This window comes from Puntigrus tetrazona, chromosome 4 (genome assembly GCF_018831695.1).
Source record: "Puntigrus tetrazona isolate hp1 chromosome 4, ASM1883169v1, whole genome shotgun sequence".
Lineage (NCBI taxonomy): Eukaryota > Metazoa > Chordata > Actinopteri > Cypriniformes > Cyprinidae > Puntigrus > Puntigrus tetrazona.
Genome location: NC_056702.1, coordinates 7,062,004 through 7,077,295, shown reverse-complemented (window position 1 = coordinate 7,077,295; position 15,292 = coordinate 7,062,004). Strand labels below are relative to the sequence as shown.

The following is a 15,292-nucleotide window of genomic DNA, read 5'->3' as shown; positions in this document are numbered from 1 at the left end:
CATCTTGTGTGACATGGGGGTGAGTAAATTATCAGGAAATTCTCATTCTGGAAGTAAACCAATCAGTTGGCTGTTCTCTGCCTTCCCTTCGACGCATGGCCTCATGGGTAAATTGTTCAATGCATTCGCACTTCAGAATCTCAGCAGGACTAGTACATTATTTGAGTGTTTTTCAGGTGTATGAATACTATGCATTTGCATTATAAAAGGCATGACAGGAGGTAAGAGCACTTCATTTTCTAGATGTTTTGTCACCAGATCAAAAAAACGTAAACCAGATTGAAAAGTTAGCCCTGTACGGGAAACGGTGACGCTGCCGTGAACTATTTAAAAACGGATTAGAGCTCAGACAAGCTTAATTCAACATAGAAAGATTGCAAAGCTGGCAGTCATCCATCACATATCTTACCAGTTATTAAAATACGCTGGTTGACTTGACTCGCTGACAAGTTCGAGATAAGAGCACAAAGATGCAGCGGTTATCACTCGAGTGCATCCGCATCTCCCTCTCCGTCACAAAGATTCAAGAAAGAAGATGGCGAGAGCGGATAGACGCATATCTGGGCCACACATGAAGAACGCGGTTTCTCTCGAGATACATCAGCTGATACGATCTGTCCTTACTGTGACTGAGCCCTCTTACCGCAAAAGAGACACTCATCTAGTGCTATTGTTGAGCCGCTATCAGCTTTACGCTACAATTTCGTTCTGAGCGCCTGCGGTCAATGTACCGCCATCGTCCTTTTGTTGTGGCCTTTCTGAGCGGCAAAAAACAAAAAGAGACCATCGGGATCGTGCTAAATATTTTCGTCTCTCCAGGTCAACGCCGGGCCCTATGGAAATAACTCTTTCAAAAGAGATGGGGCTTTGCGTTAACTAGCGGCGCGAACGCCGCACATGATGATTAAAGAGCTAAAGGTGAAGTCTCCGTTTGATGTGGGGAGACAGAGACGATGATACTCATTATCGCTGGCGCTGCAAATGGCTCCACCTCTGGATTGGATCAGGTGCTAACAGGTTGACACGGGGGTAATTTCTAGCTCGTCTGGGGAAATTGAAGAGCAGCCATATAGACCAGATTTATAGGCTACATTTTATGGCCCGATGATAACTTTCTCTCGTCTGCCGCGCTGTGGGATTGTTAGGCTTGGCTCTTTGCTTTAAATTAAAGGAGGTTTGGAAGGATGAGAATAAAAATACAACTCTAAACCACTGACATCAAATCCTGATCTGCGAGGTCTTGTGAGGTCAACGCCAAAACCGGCGTCCTATGATAAGAACTCGTATGCCAGAACACACTTTAATGCTCTTTTCTGAGAACTGACGAGGATAAACGCTTTGCGATCGTTTAGTCGCAGTTGGGAGCGTCCCGCGTTACGCCGCGCTATGCACCGGGGAAAGTTGTCACCACGGACTGAAATGCATCGACTTTGAAAACTTTCAGGACTGGAACAGCTACAAAGAGAGGAACGTAGACGAAAGAACAATGCTAAATAATCCAGGAATAAAAAAGCTGTCTAATTTTAGTGTCTAAAGCGGTCGAACAGTGAAACAAAGCGTTCCCTTTCGCTTGAATGATTATCTCTATCTCTGTATCTCTTGGTTGGCCGCCATGGCGACCGTCCGGACTGAAGAAAAATGAATTACCTCCATAAGTACATTCAACTGAAGAAATAATTGAATCTTGTCTTAGGCCTTTGAAGAGCACGGCTCTTAGCAGAGATTGTTATCTGTTGGGATATAGATGGATCTCAAATGCTTATTGAGCTGTTTTAGAGGGAAATCCTTCCAACTGATGTAGACACTGACAGATATTACGGACTATAAATATATAACTGCTTTGTGGAAACCGAGTACTTTTAAAGCACAAATGACATAACGTGAGAAGATCAGAAGATGAGTGTCTACATTAACCCACATTTGAGTTCTGGTTTTAGATTATGCTGTTAAAAATTTCCAAAATGTACCACGATTCTGCTATTCATTATTACTTAAAATAAAAGACTTTAAAAACACGCATGATGAGATTTTGTTAAATAGTCATATTCTTTAATTGCATATCATTATCTATCATTTAATTTAAACATATTTATTTATTTTTATCCTAATTATTATTCATCTAATGCTATTTATTATTAATTCAATACAGTTAAATGTATTTTGTTTTTTGGCAAATCACACTGTGTGTTATATCACACTGTAATGCAAAAATAACTGTTAATTAATTTCTTTAACATTTATTTGACTTTGGATTAAAAACATATATATTTATACTATTATTGGCTTGTTATCTACAAGAATTTTCTTATCAGTGCATCATTATTTTACAATTAGTCTTTTTTTCTTTAATTCAATTCTTGAATTTTTATTTTACAAAAACTTTTTATATATAATATCATTTATTATAATGATATTTTCACCAGCTGACCATTATCTCTTACATTATATCGTACTAAACATTATAGGAACGCTAAATGGGACATAAACAAGGGATTGAGTAAATATGCTCTTCCCATCTGGTCTGACACACTTTTGCTTTCAGCCATGTTATCTAACGTGTCCATCTCTGACATGCAGCACAGTCTGTCACTCAAACAACAGCGTGACCATTATCTCCGCTCCACATTAAGCCAGTGCACTAGGCATCGGTTCGATACAAAGCCTCACGCCCTATATCTGGCCTGGATCAATGCATTGACTCTTTATGCACTCACAAAAGCAGAGAGGCTGAGCGTGGATCAAACGGCCCACATTCCCACGCCGTCACTCGGGCGTCCTGCGGGACAGCACGGGGTCCTGGCGCACGTGCATCTGCTCACACGCCCAGCCGACACAATCGTCCTGCGATCTCATGACCACGAGACGTGTTTGAAGCAGTGCCGCCGGAGCTCACACAACGACGAGATCTCTGTGAGAAAAGGTTGGAATGAGTCCCTGAGGAGAACAGCTGAGGGAGGGGAATGCTTTGTACACGATACAGGGATACAGCGATACACTCCGAAAAGCATGTGACAGAGTCTTATCCACACAAGGGATATGTTTATTTGATTTCAAATACATTTTATTGACTGTTTATAGGTGTTTTTTTACAAATCTTTAATGAATGATATTTCAATAAACATTCTTGCTCAATGTATTTATATCAACAGCTTTAAAAATGCACTTAAGACATTTACACTAAAACTTACTTTTTTGGGGGATGCCAACTATACTTCCATGCAAATCTTGTGCGTTCCACAGAATAAATAAAGTCATACAGGTTTGGAACGCCATGAGGGAGAGTAAAAAACACTTTTCATTTTTGCGTGAAATATTCCTTCCAAGTTGAAGGCTTGTAAATCAGAGTTGATTGCGTATATGAGTTGAATGTAATGTGAGAAAATAAAACCACATAATGCGTCACAAACTTTTCTCTAACAGATGCAAGCAGACGGAGGCCTGAAAGCTAAGTGCTTCAATGCAACGTTCTCATAAAAACTCTCCACAAGCTAATGAGTTTGCCTCTCTTGTTTATGATCTGTGGCCGGACTCGAGTTTGAATGCATTACACCCAAGACGCACAACCCGCAATTAAAGCCATGCCTTTCAAATCTGTTTACGAACCGCAAGAAACCAGGTGATCCGCAGCATGTGCATCAAAGAACAAACTAGATCTAAAATAAGGCCTGGCCTAACTGAGTTTTCTCTATCAGTACCTTTTCATTTAAGTGAGTTTCGCTATGATTTCAAATTCTGCATTTGAAGATTTGCTTAATTAGATCACAGTTTATCCAGCAATCTTTCAGCCCAGGACGACTGGATCATTATATCGACTGCAGTAGATTGAACACATGTGGGTAAATGGTTTTTGATGACTGCCATTAAGAACTACATAGACAGGGGATTAAAAACTGCTTACATGAGTTATGTAAGGCTAACTTTTTTTCAGCTAAAAGTGATATGACGTGAAACCCCCAGGCCTGTCGCGGTGGGCTCGTGTATCTACCATCAGAGAGGCTCACCCTCGAATTCAGCTCAATGCCTTCAAACTGCTAAACAATGAGGCGGATTGTGTTCGCCGCTAGCGGATTTTGTGTAATGCGCCTAAATTAACATGTGATAGTGATTTAATGCTCAACACTTCCCCTTGTAGTGTGTGTGAACGGCCTGGCGGACTTGCACAAAAGCAGCTTCACGGATCAGTCATTAGCACACCATTACGGTTGCTTTTATGGGGGCTGTCAGCCAGTCCCCATTACGAGCTGAAGTTAAAAGGAGGAATCAATCTAAGGAGGAGGAAAACCCTTCTTTCTGAATCCAAGCAGGCGTTTATCTGTGTGTGCGGAAAGAGCTGCACGGTAACGGCTTCATCCGAATTGTGCGTATTCACAGAGAAACGCAGAAATACAACGGTGGCCATTCTGAGGATCAGAGTCAATTGAGTTAAATTGCAGTGCTGCCAGCTACCCAGCATGCCTTGCGGCGGGCTCCGAATAGACTGAATTCTGTCCAAATTCTTTCCTTAATGTCTTAAATTGTGCAAAATAAGTTTGAGGTGGTGTTTATAGAAATCTGTAGTCTAGAATGCGCTGTATTTTTGATGTGGTTACCCTTATTTGAATCTACGGGGCCAAAGGTGTAGGCCTGGGTTGCCAGGTGTTGACTCTATGAGACTAAAATTTACTATTGGTGATTTAGTTTCTAACTAACTTCACGAAACAGTGCTCATATGCTCATGGGATGAGCTGTTTCATTAAATTAGCATGCTGAAACCATGTAACTCAGCTCATGTTGATTAAGAATATGTTTTTGAGACAATATTAGGAAAGGGTTAACTATAGTGTTCATATAGTGCCTGGAACACATGCGAGTGACGAAAGTACAAGTAGCGCTTTGGGTATTTGAAAAATGTTTTTATAGCTGGGTAATGAGTAATGAGTAATGCTTTGTAATGCTGCTGGTTACCCAGCATGCTCTGCAGAAGGCACAGAAAAGACTAAGTTTGGTGTAAATACTTAAAATGTCTTAAATTGTGTAAAACACTGGAAGAGTGTTCACTAATTAGTTTTGTTTTTTATTAACAAATTTGGCTATATTGTGTGTATTGCTGATTATCATTCTGCTCGGTGACTTATATTGTGTTAAATGGGTTTGGGAAAGTGTTAATAAGAAACTATGGTTTTAGAGCTTGTGTTTGTGTCTGTAGCCTAAGGGGGGACAAGTTCAGCTGCATTAATTGTATTATTTAAATATCAATACAATTTAGTGATGTCAGTTAAATGTTCCAATTAGGCAATTAAAAAAAAGAAAAAGAGATCACAATATATTGTATATATATGATTAATATATTGTGGATTTAAAAAATAACCATATAAATGTCACGCAACCAATATACAGAAAGTATAGCCTTTAGGTGTTAAGCATAAAAGAATGTATTAATTACTAAACTCTCCATTTTGGACCAGCAGGAACATCACATATCTAGAATGAAAAATTGGAATTTGAGCTTTTAGTACTTATTTTATATAACTTGGCAAGCAGATTGCTCTAAATTTTCGATGTAGGCCTGATTTTTATGTGACCAACGGAAAATTTGGGCGGGAAAATCCAAAGGACGTCATATTTTCCCGCCCTCCTGAGAGCTTCGCTTCCTGTCTGTGACACAAACTCTTGTCTTTAATTCAGTGAGAGCTTCTGTAGAACTGTAATGTTAATGTGTCATGCAATGTTTTTGTTTTTGAAAGAGTAGAGCATTCTATGTGACATTAGTATTTTTTAATACTATTTGGACAGATAGGGTGGATACTATACAAATTCAGCTGAAAAAGATTCAATATATATTCAAATATAGTATTGTAGAAATGTAGCAATTGCTGTATTTTGCTTTAAACTTGTAGTTGGGTCTAAAATAATGATTTTCTTTTGATTTGATATAGTCATCAAGTGCAAAGTGTGCCAATGCAAAGAAAAACGATACACAGATTGACCCACGTAAAGATCGACTCAGTTATTACATGATACATTGGCCCTAGTGATTAAAAATAAAATAGTAATTTGTACATTTTAAGTTAATAAATGTAGGCTTCGTGTACAAATGTATTAGTAAGTGTAATAAATTGTAAGTTTCATAATACGTACATGGTATAGAATGAACATATTTATTATAATATGTTCAAAAAAATAGGGCAACGTTAAAATTCGAACGCATTTAATACAAAGATTTAAATACATTTTTTGTTCAACAGAAGCGGTTTTAAATGATACATTTCGAAAGGTTTATTCTCTTGTTAATCGTAACATTTCGTGGTTTCATCCTTTAAAAAAGTTACGTAACCTAACTTTTGGCAAAAAATGGACATAACGATTCGTTTAGATTTCTGGGCTAATATGTTTTTATTTTGAAAGAAGTGATTCACGTGAGACCATATGTTTAATATGTGAGCGAGGACAGGTTTCAGTGTTACGCGCGTTCTTGTTGATTATTGATTTATTTTTAATTCGGTGACAGCAGCCGCGCGCATTCCACAGCGTCATCGTCATAAAGAAATGGAACGCTCGTACTTGTTTTAGAATACATAAATGTGCGAGATTCCGTCATTTTCTCATTCTGCAGTTCCCGATACACATTTACTTTCCAAAGCGAAAAACTATTATCATGGCGATGAAAAGAAAACGCAGTTCTAGCGCTTGTTTGTACGACTTCCACCAGAGTACAACTCCACCGATCTCCAGCTCTAATGCGGCTGAGAACTATCTCCCCTTTAGTGCTGGTGAAGAAAATGAGAGGAGAAAGAGGAAGAGGACGGAGATCTCTCTCATCTCAGATAGAAATAAGAGCCGATCTAAGGGTAAATCTAGTGAGAATTTACCTGCTTCTTTCCCTGCTATCTATTATCTATTAATGGAATAAACAGATCCAAAGAATATGGACCATATGCTAAAATCTACACCATCACACCATATGACCTTGCAAAAGTTGCTATCGTAATTTTATTCTATAAAATGTCATTTCATAAACAGATTTTTTCATGTGATAACTGAAGAATCGCCATAATACGAGTATGCAGTGTTTAATTATTCGAGTGAAATAACCTATTGTTTGTCATTGGCCTCTTTAGATCATATTTCACCTCAGTCCATTGGCTTGGCTCTAAAGAAGCATGGTCTTCAGGAACCTCTGCTCAGGGGGCTTAAGGTCCTTCCTCCTGAAGATCAGCAGGCCCAAACCCCTCCGACTCCAGACCACGAAAGCAAGAGTTTGGTGATCGAGCTTGAGGTGCTTTCATTTTCTTACATTATTTAATTGCCAGATTGTTTTGTCTCACTAAACTCATTTCAAGATGCCTCAGAGTGTCATGCTCACTGTTTAATGCAATTTTTATGTGTAACGTACATAAAGACACTTACCCTGATTTGTGTTTTTCCATTAGCGTGTTAGTGAAGAAAGTGGTAGTCAGAGAGAAAGCGGAGGACAAAGAGTAGTTTTGAGGAGCTGTCCTCTCGTCATTTGTTTGACCGGTGCAGTTCAGGTCAGGGTCAGAAAGTGGAGGACCACATTACTGCAGCCACTGGTGAGAGATGAGAGTAAATCAAACAACCATTCAACAATGTGCACTAGTTTTCATTTTGCTTTTATTTTAAGCTAGACATTAATAGAAACATAATTTGCAAATTAAGGTAATTTTTCTGTCATTCATCACAATATGAGAAAAATCCACAATATCACACTTGTTTGGATCTAAATCCATTTGAGATTTGTTCAGGACCAGTGTATGTTATCTTTAAACACAGATCAGACATCTTTTAGCACTGGCACAAAAAGAAAAAGAAGTTCTTTGAGCGATCAGGTGTACGACTCCCATCAGAGTACACCATCAACATCTAGCACCAATGTGGCTGAGAACCATCTGCCTGTTGGTGCTAGTGAAGAACGAGAAAGCCCAGTGAGAAAGAAAAGGAGGTCAGAGGGTTTTGAGAAGCTGCTGTCTCTCAAAACTATTAACTATGGTTCAGACCAGGCGATGAATCATGAGAGAAAAGTAGAAGGTAAGCCTATGATCAGCTGAGAATGTGTAAATGACAGCTCTGCACGTCAAAATATCTGCGCACATTTGAGCTTGATATGAGTATGCATTGATGGAAATGTACTTCATGGGTAAGAATAAATTCACAAAGATGACTTGTACTTAATTGCCATAAGTTATCCATAATGAAACTTTAGTTCAAAATCCAAAACTTCAATATGCTCAGATTTTTATTACACAACATGATATAAATCCTTATTAGAAAGATTTAGAAAACGTGGTTTAACAAAGTTAGACTTTTTATTGGTTATCTCCTCTTTAGAATACATCTCTCTGAAGTCCATTACCTCTGTAGAAGACCCCTTTCCAGTGAAGACCTTGCTTCTGTAGATCAGAAAGCTCAAAGCCCTCCAGGTTCAGTCCAGCACAGTCCAGTCAGTCCGGCCTCAGCTCACAGCGGCCTAGTGGACTTGACGACCGAGGTGAGTTACTGCCCCAAACACTACACACCACACTCTCGACTACTGGTCATCATTTCACGTCACCTGCAATTATTCACCTTTTAACAGATGACATTCTGAGCCGCTATGAAATAGGCAAAATGCTTGGTGAGGAGGATTAGGCCTGCGTCTATGAAGGGAAACGCTTGGAGGATGGCCTTGAGGTATTGTTATAGCCTTACGTTATTTTACCACATTGTGTTCTCTCACTGTGTTCATCATAAGTCCTACCTGTCATATTATTTGTATATATCATGTTGTAAACGTAATAAATGTTTCGTTTTGCTATCCAGGTGGCAGTGAAAATTGCCAGCAAGACAGGAAAAAATGAAACACATCTGCGTTGTAAGTAGGCTACACTCACTGTGCAAACATACTGACAACAATTTGGGTGAAGAAGCTCCATCTAACAATGATCTTTCTTCCAGCCTGGTCATCCTTCACCCCTTCCCTTAGAGATCGGCCTTTTACTCCTTGTAAACAACGAGCCCAGAGCTCCAGAGATCATTGAGCTGCTGGACTGGCAGGTCCAGCCTGACCGTTACATCATGGTCATGGAGCTGCCGTCCCCCTGCAAAGATCTGTTGGATTACATGGAGTTGAAGGGAGGACGCTTCAGAGAGGACAAAGCAAGGTTCATCATGGCGCAGGCAACAAAGGCCGCTCACATGTGCTGTCAGAGAGGAGTATTTCACCGGGACATCAAGCTAGAGAACCTGCTAGTCAACACAAGAACACTTGAGGTCAAACTGATTGACTTCGGGTGTGGGGATCTCCTGCAAGACTCCGGCTATGAAAGATTTTGTGGTATGTATAACTTGGGAAGTTATGTTAGCATCCTGTATATCTCACAACCTTTCCTGTTTTAATTTAATAACACCAGATGAGAATGTTATGCTGTGGTATTTCAAGCTTTCTCATCAGACCTAATCTCTTTCCTTCAGGAACAGAAGTGTACTGCCCGCCTGAGTACTACATGGAGCGCAAGTACCATGGGAAACCAGCAACCGTTTGGTCTCTGGGAGTGCTCTTGTTCACGCTGGTGTGCGGACACTACCCAGAACCCAGAGACATAGACTCGATCTACCACGGTATCAGGTTTGAGCCTGATTTGACGAATGGTAAGGTGACATTCATCTCATCAAAGAAGACCTACTGGAATTCAGTCATTCTAAACAAGGAATTGGGGAGAGAAAAGAAACAACTTAGCCAAAGTGGGCTAAATGGCTAATACAAAAATTCGACCTGATTTTATGATCAGACAGTATAGAATAGTGAACTCTTACAGTTTAATACAGAGAGGTGTAAAGTTTAAAGTAAGATAATCTGTCTCTATCTTCCTCTCTTCTAGAATGCAGCCACCTGATTCGGTCTCTGCTGAACGAAAACCCAAGCCAGCGGATTGATTTGGGGAAATTCTTCAACATGACTGGTTTAAGGTACTGAGCTACAAATGATAATGATTTCGGTGCATTTGTTTTTAACTGAAGGCTTTTCTCTTTCAGTAGATAGTATCCTTACTTTTTTTGTTCCAGCTCATCACACCAACATGGAGGAAGCTGTAAATAGTGGTAGACGCTCCTGCCGTGGCTGCACCAGATGTTCCCCTGTTGGCTGCACCAGAGTTTTCAGGCTCAGTTTCTCCATCTATCAGCAGCTTAGCTCCTGGCATCTGAGTTTTGTCAGTTTTACTTGGATGTTTGGTGATCACATATGCAAAAGTGTTTGATGTGTCCACCCCTTTTTCCTGTAATTGGTAGCTTTGTTAATGTTCTCTCTGTCTTTACTCGCTGCTGTTTTAAATATTATTATTAATATCAATTTTATATTATCATTGTTGTTGTTGATGGCATCTAATTGTTATTACGGTTTCCATTGTACAATTATAATGATAAAAATATATACTAATATATAAAATGTTTGTTTTTTATAATAAAAATTGCTGTGTTATGTCATTTGTTTATGTTGTAGGGTGCTAGTTGTGTTAAAATACAATAAAGCCACTGGAAAATCAAAAACCTGAGTTGTCACAGAAGCATATATATTTAGCACATGAATGTGCTACACTCTAAAAAGAGTTATTTCTGTACAGGAAGTGTTAACTTATTTGCCTATATGGGTTGAAATGCTTAATAGTTGCACCCATTCAGAAACTGTTTTAAAAAGAAATGAGAACTAATTAAACTTATATGTAAACATGCATTTTTACAAAAATAAATTGCTGTATCAAAAAAAAAAAAAAAAAAAAAACTGCTGTATCTTTGGCATTTTGTGTTTGCTAGCCTCATTGAGGTCTGTAGCTCCTGAAGTGTAGTCCAGGGTTGACAAGCTTTGTTGTATCTCTTACACGTTTGATGATGTTAATTAAATATTTCAGTTGTCCAATAAGGAAACAAGAATGCCACAATACATTTAGTGCTATGTATGTATGTTATTGATGTATTATGGTTTGTTTTAAGGAAACAGCCATACAAACCAACTATACTATAAAGACATAGTTTTTGTTAGAAGCTGTGAATTATTTATGTGCATGAGTACTTTTACAACACTGTTCAATAAAAATAAAACAATTAGATCTAGGTTTTGTTGTAAGTGTGAGTACGCTCTAAAAGTGCTGGGTTATTTCTGTAAGCACATTATTGGGTTAATTGTGCTGGGTCAAAATTCTGGGTTATTTAAGGTAATGTAAATACACAGTTGGGTTGTTCATGCTGGGTCAAACAGATTTTCTGATCCTTCGCTCGTCTCGTCGTCAGACCGTCGAGGACATCGCATCAAGAAGCATTATAAGGAAAGTTATAATAACAATAATTTGTGATAGTTTGATTAGTTACCTCTATTTTAATAAGTCTTATTTAACAAGTATTTTAATAAGATCTACGTGTCTCTATTTTACCGCCTCACAGAGAATGTGTGTTTGGTCAGAAGTTCTGCTTACAGCATGGCTTTGTAAGGTTTTGTCAGAATTAGATCATTTCATACTAAAATTGACCTAAATGAAAACTGTTTTATAGTGTACTCGTGTATATAAATTTTGAACAAAAAGTGTTACAGACTGTATCTTGACTGTATTAGGTAGAGCTTACCTTTAAAGGAGTCAACGAGGGAATCCAGCTGCCATTCCTTCAACTTCTCAATTACTAAACTCTCCATTTTGGACCAGCAGGAACATCACATATCTAGAATGAAAAATTGGAATTTGAGCTTTTAGTACTTATTTTATATAACTTGGCAAGCAGATTGCTCTAAATTTTCGATGTAGGCCTGATTTTTATGTGACCAACGGAAAATTTGGGCGGGAAAATCCAAAGGACGTCATATTTTCCCGCCCTCCTGAGAGCTTCGCTTCCTGTCTGTGACACAAACTCTTGTCTTTAATTCAGTGAGAGCTTCTGTAGAACTGTAATGTTAATGTGTCATGTAATGTTTTTGTTTTTGAAAGAGTAGAGCATTCTATGTGACATTAGTATTTTTAATACTATTTGGACAGATAGGTGGATACTATACAAATTCAGCTGAAAAAGATTCAATATATATTCAAATATAGTATTGTAGAAATGTAGCAATTGCTGTATTTTGCTTTAAACTTGTAGTTGGGTCTAAAATAATGATTTTCTTTTGATTTGATATAGTCATCAAGTGCAAAGTGTGCCAATGCAAAGAAAAACGATACACAGATTGACCCACGTAAAGATCGACTCAGTTATTACATGATACATTGGCCCTAGTGATTAAAAATAAAATAGTAATTTGTACATTTTAAGTTAATAAATGTAGGCTTCGTGTACAAATGTATTAGTAAGTGTAATAAATTGTAAGTTTCATAATACGATACATGGTATAGAATGAACATATTTATTATAATATGTTCAAAAAAATAGGGCAACGTTAAAATTCGAACGCATTTAATACAAAGATTTAAATACATTTTTTGTTCAACAGAAGCGGTTTTAAATGATCCATTTCGAAAGGTTTATTCTCTTGTTAATCGTAACATTTCGTGGTTTCATCCTTTAAAAAAGTTACGTAACCTAACTTTTGGCAAAAAATGGACATAACGATTCGTTTAGATTTCTGGGCTAATATGTTTTTATTTTGAAAGAAGTGATTCACGTGAGACCATATGTTTAATATGTGCGCGAGGACAGGTTTCAGTGTTACGCGCGTTCTTGTTGATTATTGATTTATTTTTAATTCGGTGACAGCAGCCCGCGCGCATTCCACAGCGTCATCGTCATAAAGAAATGGAACGCTCGTACTTGTTTTAGAATACATAAATGTGCGAGATTCCGTCATTTTCTCATTCTGCAGTTCCCGATACACATTTACTTTCCAAAGCGAAAAACTATTATCATGGCGATGAAAAGAAAACGCAGTTCTAGCGCTTGTTTTGTACGACTTCCACCAGAGTACAACTCCACCGATCTCCAGCTCTAATGCGGCTGAGAACTATCTCCCTTTAGTGCTGGTGAAGAAAATGAGAGGAGAAAGAGGAAGAGGACGGAGATCTCTCTCATCTCAGATAGAAATAAGAGCCGATCTAAGGGTAAATCTAGTGAGAATTTACCTGCTTCTTTCCCTGCTATCTATTATCTATTAATGGAATAAACAGATCCAAAGAATATGGACCATATGCTAAAATCTACACCATCACACCATATGACCTTGCAAAAGTTGCTATCGTAATTTTATTCTATAAAATGTCATTTCATAAACAGATTTTTTCATGTGATAACTGAAGAATCGCCATAATACGAGTATGCAGTGTTTAATTATTCGAGTGAAATAACCTATTGTTTGTCATTGGCCTCTTTAGATCATATTTCACCTCAGTCCATTGGCTTGGCTCTAAAGAAGCATGGTCTTCAGGAACCTCTGCTCAGGGGGCTTAAGGTCCTTCCTCCTGAAGATCAGCAGGCCCAAACCCCTCCGACTCCAGACCACGAAAGCAAGAGTTTGGTGATCGAGCTTGAGGTGCTTTCATTTTCTTACATTATTTAATTGCCAGATTGTTTTGTCTCACTAAACTCATTTCAAGATGCCTCAGAGTGTCATGCTCACTGTTTAATGCAATTTTTATGTGTAACGTATATAAAGACACTTACCCTGATTTGTGTTTTTCCATTAGCGTGTTAGTGAAGAAAGTGGTAGTCAGGAGAGAAAGCGGAGGACAAAGAGTAGTTTTGAGGAGCTGTCCTCTCGTCATTTGTTTGACCGGTGCAGTTCAGGTCAGGGTCAGAAAGTGGAGGACCACATTACTGCAGCCACTGGTGAGAGATGAGAGTAAATCAAACAACCATTCAACAATGTGCACTAGTTTTCATTTTGCTTTTATTTTAAGCTAGACATTAATAGAAACATAATTTGCAAATTAAGGTAATTTTTCTGTCATTCATCACAATATGAGAAAAATCCACAATATCACACTTGTTTGGATCTAAATCCATTTGAGATTTGTTCAGGACCAGTGTATGTTATCTTTAAACACAGATCAGACATCTTTTAGCACTGGCACAAAAAGAAAAAGAAGTTCTTTGAGCGATCAGGTGTACGACTCCCATCAGAGTACACCATCAACATCTAGCACCAATGTGGCTGAGAACCATCTGCCTGTTGGTGCTAGTGAAGAACGAGAAAGCCCAGTGAGAAAGAAAAGGAGGTCAGAGGGTTTTGAGAAGCTGCTGTCTCTCAAAACTATTAACTATGGTTCAGACCAGGCGATGAATCATGAGAGAAAAGTAGAAGGTAAGCCTATGATCAGCTGAGAATGTGTAAATGACAGCTCTGCACGTCAAAATATCTGCGTACATTTGAGCTTGATATGAGTATGCATTGATGGAAATGTACTTCATGGGTAAGAATAAATTCACAAAGATGACTTGTACTTAATTGCCATAAGTTATCCATAATGAAACTTTAGTTCAAAATCCAAAACTTCAATATGCTCAGATTTTTATTACACAACATGATATAAATCCTTATTAGAAAGACGAAACGTGGTTTAACAAAGTTAGACTTTTTATTGGTTATCTCCCTCTTTAGAATACATCTCTCTGAAGTCCATTACCTCTGTAGAAGACCCCTTTCCAGTGAAGACCTTGCTTCTGTAGATCAGAAAGCTCAAAGCCCTCCAGGTTCAGTCCAGCACAGTCCAGTCAGTCCGGCCTCAGCTCACAGCGGCCTAGTGGACTTGACGACCGAGGGTGAGTTACTGCCCCAAACACTACACACCACACTCTCGACTACTGGTCATCATTTCACGTCACCTGCAATTATTCACCTTTTAACAGATGACATTCTGAGCCGCTATGAAATAGGCAAAATGCTTGGTGAGGGAGGATTCGGCTGCGTCTATGAAGGGAAACGCTTGGAGGATGGCCTTGAGGTATTGTTATAGCCTTACGTTATTTTACCACATTGTGTTCTCTCACTGTGTTCATCATAAGTCCTACCTGTCATATTATTTGTATATATCATGTTGTAAACGTAATAAATGTTTCGTTTTGCTATCCAGGTGGCAGTGAAAATTGCCAGCAAGACAGGAAAAATGAAACACATCTGCGTTGTAAGTAGGCTACACTCACTGTGCAAACATACTGACAACAATTTGGGTGAAGAAGCTCCATCTAACAATGATCTTTCTTCCAGCCTGGTCATCCTTCACACCCTTCCCTTAGAGATCGGCCTTTTACTCCTTGTAAACAACGAGCCCAGAGCTCCAGAGATCATTGAGCTGCTGGACTGGCAGGTCCAGCCTGACCGTTACATCATGGTCATGGAGCTGCCGTC

At 38.6% G+C, this 15,292-nt stretch overlaps 1 pseudogene; it reads left to right on the top strand.

The window, feature by feature from the left end:
- Positions 1–8,815: 8,815 nt before the first annotated feature.
- On the top strand, positions 8,816–9,960 carry LOC122342843 (annotated as a pseudogene).
- Positions 9,961–15,292: the final 5,332 nt, after the last annotated feature.